The following is a 6308-nucleotide window of genomic DNA, read 5'->3' on the forward strand; positions in this document are numbered from 1 at the left end:
TACACATAAGGGCATCCACAGTGATTATAAACAAAACAATTTAATTGCAAATTTGGCATGAAAGATAAACTGGAGTAATTGAGAAGTGATAAAACAAACATGTGTTCATGATGAATTTCCATATACAGACAATCAAGAGTTTTTCCACAACTCACACTAAAGTCAAGGAGCTACTATTTTGGGGACTTCCTTGGTGCTCCAGTGGTTAAGACTCAGTGCTTCCACTGCAGGGGGCATGGGTTTGATGTCTGGTCGGTGAACTAAGATCTCACATGCCACGTGGTGCAGCCAAAAAAAAAAAAAAAAAGAATAAAGAAACAAACAAAAAGAAAGAAAAAAGAAAAAAATTTTAAAATTAAAGGAGGGAACTATTTTTAAGTTAACCTTAATGTTTTGAAGGTATCTTTAAGGCAAAGGGGGAAAAAAAAGACAGAGAGAGAGAGAACCAAAGAGAACCACAAATTAATGTGTGTCTTAGAATTTCCTGGGAATGTTTGTTTGTTTGTTTTGGGTTTTGTTTTGTTTTCAAATCTAATCTGCTAATTCTCTGGAAACTAAAAAAAATGACATGATTCTTCAAAGAATTAAGATAAGAAGTGACAATTTTGTAGAAATAATTCAAAGAAACTTAGTGTCTAACTTTGTACACCATATTCTTCCTCCAAGTATTATCTTGCCACTTTTCCTGTTCCGTATTCTCTCCTACATTTACCTAAATATATTTAAAGATTCATTAGGAAACTGGAAATTATAGTAAGTCTTTTAAGTTTTAAAATAAGTGATTATGTGACAAAGTTATGTCAGAGAAAAATATTACTGTACATAGTTAAACAAAATAGCAGAGAATTTTCAATTTCTATTTATGAGAAATGAGGTAGCAAAGGGGATTTTAGGCCATATCCATGAGGGTTGAGTAGGAATCCTTCTATTATATACATTCTATTTTTAAAAAGGAGGGTTTTCCATGGGTTTTATGTATTTGGTTTTCTAGTTGTATTTTACTTAAGCAAAATATACCTAATACCTATTTTATCATAGGTAAGTGACACAACCAATCTGTGCCTTGGTTTCTGAATCTGGAAAGAGTGGTAATAACATCACTGAGTTGGAATGAAATGTGAGTATGCATATAAAATGTTTGACATGTTATTATACACAAAAAATCTGAGATACTAATATATTTTAAAATTTCAAAACCTCTATTCCCTAGTATATTGCATGAGAAAAATATTTTAGGAAGGAGATAAAATTCTTTTGATATTCTGAAATTAAAGACTTGTATTTGGGTCATTAAAAACACTTGAAGTATTCTAAAATTTTTAGAAGTTTATTTAAATTAAAAATGTATGTATTAAAAAAATGGACTTTCCGACAACTTGAGTATTGTTAAAGAAATGAATTACAGCAGTCTTAAATGCAGAAAAGGGAATCAAAATAAAGCATAGCATTAGTAAAGTTTACAGGGCAAAACCCAGCAGGACAGATTTTTAGTCCTAATTCTTTTGTAGTCAGTAACACCAAGGAATATAGAGTACTTGATAAATCACAAGGTGTGTAAAATTAATGACTCACAAAAAGGCTTAAAGCTTCAACTCATTTAAAAAAAAATCTGTCATTAACATGAAAAATGCAAGGAAAGTGGATAGCTTGGAATTCAGGAAGACCTTGTTGAATCACTTATTGACAAATAGAAGATAACAAAGTACTTGGCTCATATTGAAATGAATGTAAACAAGCAGGATGCATAACTTGCATTCCAGAGGAAATTAGAAAATCTGCTTACTCTGTTGAGTTGTATTTTTAAAGCCAAGGAAGTGGAATGATTTATTAAAATGGAACTGGGTGAAGGAGACAATAAACAATAAAAGATTTAAAAAGTGAATATAATTATAAGAGATTAATATGGTAATTACAAATCAATGCTTAGGTTTTTAATTAAAATGGCATAATTTTTAGTAGCTCAGTGGTAGCTTCTATTTTCCTCTAAAATGATAACACCAAATGAGAGAAAGACAAAGACTTAAAATGTCAAAAGCTAGGACTGAGAAAAACCATAGTAGCAGAATATATGAAGCATTAAAATTTATAAGATGTATATGTTATCACAGAGAGCTCTTAAGTTGCTTTTATTTATTTATTTTTAAATTTGTTTTTCTTTCTGCTGTTCTGATTGGACAATTTCCAATCAGATCACTTGTGAGTTCTTCTGTATCACTTTATCTGCAGGGGTAGCAATACTCATATAGAGTATGTTATAGACTTTAAAACAAAAAATAGACTTTAAAACAAAGACTATTTAAAAAGACAAAGAAGAGTATTTTATAATGATAAAGAAATCAATACAAGAAGATATTACCATATATGCATCCAATACAGAAGCATATTAATATATAAAGCAAAGCTAACAGACATAAAAGGAAGAAATTGACAATAAAGCAATAATAGTAGAGAACTTTAACACCCCACCTACATCAATGGACAGATCATCCAGACAGAAAATAAATAAGGCAACAGTGGGCTTAAATGACATGACAGACCAGTTGGACTTAATAGATATCTATAGGACATTATATCCAAAAGTAGCAAAATATACACTCTTTTTAAGTGCACATGGGATGTTCTCAAAAATAGATCACATTCTAGGCCCACAAAGCAAGTCTCAACAAATGTAAGGAGAAAGGAATTATATTTAGCATTTTTCTGAAACTAGAAATGGTATGAAACTAGAAATCAACTACAGAAAGAAAAATATGAAAAGCAGAAACGTGAAGATTAAAAAACATGATACTAAAAAACTAATGGGTCAGTGAAGAAATTAAAGAAGAAATAAAAAAAATCTTACGACAAATGAAAATGAAAACACAACACTCCAAAATCTATGGGATGCAGCAAAATCAGTTCTAAAAGGGAAGTTTATAGCAATACAGGCATACCTCAAGAAACAAGAAAAATCTCAAATAAACAACCCAACCTACCACTTAAGATAATTAGAAAAGAGAACAAGCAAAGGCCAAAGTCAGCAGAAGGAAGGAAATAATAAAGATCAGAGAGGAAATACATAAAATAGAGATCAAAACAAAATAAAAACAGTAGAAAAGATCAATGAAACCAAGAGCTGTTTTTTTGAAATGATGAACAAAACTGATAAACATTTAGCCAGGCTCACCAAGAAGAAAATAGAGGACCCAAATAAACAAAAAAAGAAATGAAAGCGGAGAAACAACAACCAATACACAGAGATACAACAAATTATAAGGGGCTACTACTAACAGTTACATGCCAATAAATTGGACAACTTAGAAGAAATAGACAAACTTCTAGAAACATACAACCTGCCAAGACTGGATCAAGAAGCAACAGACAATTTGAACGAACTGATCACTAGCAGTGAACTTAAATATGTAATAAAATAACAGCAACAACAACAAACTTCCCAGCAAATAAAATTCAGGGGCCAAATGGCTTTACAGGGGAATTCTACTAAATATAAAAGAAGAACTAATACCTATTATTCTCAAACTTTTCCAAAAATTGAACAGGATGGAACACTCTCAAATTCATTCTACGAGACCACAATTACCCTGATACCAAAACCACCCAAAGAAACTACAAGAAAAAGAAAATTATAGGTCAATATCTTTGATGAATATAGATGCAAAAATCCTCAACAAAGTATTAGCAAACCCAAGCCAACAATACATAAAAAAGATCATATACCATGATCAACTTTCATTTATTCCAGGGTCACAAGAATGGATCAACATTTGCAAATCAATGTGATACACCACATTAACAAAAGGAAGGAAAATATCACATGATCATCTCAATAGGCATAGAGAAAACATTTGGCAAAATTCAACATCCATACATGATAAAAGCTATCATCAAAGTTGGTATAGAGGGAACATATCTCAGCACAATAAAACCCATTTCTGACAAACCCACAGCCAACATCATACTGAATGGTGAAAAGCTGAAAGCCTTTCCTTTAAGTTCAGGAACAGGACAAGGATGCCCACTCTCATCCTTTCTACTACACACAGTATTGGAAGACCTAGCCACAGAAATCAGACAAAACAAAGAATTAGAAGGCATCCAAATTGAAAGGAAAGTGGTAAAACTGGCACTATTTGTAGATGAAACAATACTTTAGAAAACTCTAAAGTGTACACCAGAAAACTACTAGAACTAATAAATGAATTCAGCAAAGTTGCAGGATACAAGATTAATATACAGAAATCTGTTGTGTTTCTATACAATAAAATATTTTAACATTTTCTTTCCTGATTAATATCAGAAAGAAGAAGCTTTTAAAAATCCCATTTTAAATTACATCAAACAGAATAAAACACCTAGGAATAAACTTAACCATAGAGATGAAAGACCTATACTATGAAAACTATAAAACATTGATGAAGGAAATTGAAGATGATAAAAATAAATGTAAAGATATTTATATGCTCTTGGATTGGAAGAATTAATATTGTTTAAATGGCCATACTACCCAAAACAATCTACAGATTTAAGGCAATCCCTATCAAGTTATCCATTACATTTTTCACAGAACTAGAGCAAATAATCCTAAAATTCATATGGAACCAGTAATCAACACAGCATAGTACTGGTGCAAAAACAGACACATAGATCAATGGAACAGAATAGAGAGCCCAGAAATAAACCTATGCACCTATGAGCAATTAATCTACAACAAAGGAGGCATAAATATACAAAGGAGAAAAGACAATCCCTTAAAGAATTAGTGCGGGAAAAGTAGACAGATACATATAAAAGAATGAGATAGAACATTCCCTCACACCATAAACAAAAATAAACTTAAAATAGATTAAAGACCTAAATGTAAGAACAGAAACCATAAAATTCCTAGAAGAGGACATAGGCAGAACAGTCTTTGACATAAATCATAGAAATATTTTTTTGGATCAGTCTTCTAAAGCAAAAGAAAAAAAACAAGCAAAAATAAACAAATGGAATGTAATTAAACCTAAAAGCTTTAGCACAGTGAAGGAAACCATTGACAAAGCAATACATAACCTATGGAATGTGAGAAAATATTTGCAAATAATATTTGCAAGGAGTTAATATCCAAAATATATATACAACTCATACAACACAATATCAAAATACAAACAGCCCAATCCAAAAAAATAGGCTGAAGACTTGAATAGACATTTTGCCGAAGAAGACATAGAAACTGCTAATAGGCAAAAGAAAATATATTCAACATTGCTAATTATTAGAGAAATACAGATCAAATCAACAAGAAGATATCATCTCACACCTGTCAGAATGGCTATTATCAAAAAGTTTACAAATAACAAATGTTGGAGAGGATTTGGAGAAAAGTGAATATTTTACTGTGTTGGTGGGAATGTAAATTGGTGCAGTCACTATGGGAAATAGTATGGAGGTTCCTCAAAAGAAGTACAAACAGAATTATCATATGATCCAGGCATTCCACTCCTGTGTATGTATCCAGAAAAAAATGAAAACATTAATTCAAAAAGATACATGCATCCCAATGTTTGTAGCAATGTTATTTACAATAGTCAAGATATGGAAGCAACCCAAGTGCCCATCAACAGACAAATGAATGAATATGTGGTGTGTGTATGTGTGTATATAATGGTACATATATTATATACGTGGAATAGTAAGCCATAAAAAATAATGATATTCTTTCACTTGCTGCAATGTGGATGGACCTAAAGAATAGTATGCTTAGTGAAATAAGTGGTATCTAAGAAATAATACAAATAAATGTATATGCAAAACAGAATAAGACTCACAGATGTAGAAAACAAACTAGTGGTTATCAAAGGGGAGAGGGAATGGGGAAAGGGCAAATTAGGCATATGGGATTAAGAGATGCAAACTACTATATACAGTAGATAAGCAACAAGGATATACTGCATGGCATAGGGAATTATGACCATTATCTTGTAATAACTTTGGAATATAATCTGTAAAAATACTGAATCACTATCCTGTACTCCTGAAACTACTCTAATATTATAAAACAACTATACATCAAAAAATTATAAGATATACAAACTAAATTTTGAAAAACTTACCTAGGCTTCACTTCATGTAAACAAGACCATGTAAAACAAGGAAACACTTCTCTTCCACTCTACCTCCTCATTGTCTTCCCTTTGACTGAGAGACTCAAACTAGGATGTACAACTACCCTGCCTGAGTAAATAGCAACAAACAATACATATAAACTCAAACAAATTCAAATCCAGTCAGGAATCATTCAGTTCCACAGATATTACATTTGATCTTGT

The sequence above is a fragment of the Balaenoptera musculus genome, chromosome 18 (assembly GCF_009873245.2).
Source record: "Balaenoptera musculus isolate JJ_BM4_2016_0621 chromosome 18, mBalMus1.pri.v3, whole genome shotgun sequence".
NCBI classification, from domain to species: domain Eukaryota; kingdom Metazoa; phylum Chordata; class Mammalia; order Artiodactyla; family Balaenopteridae; genus Balaenoptera; species Balaenoptera musculus.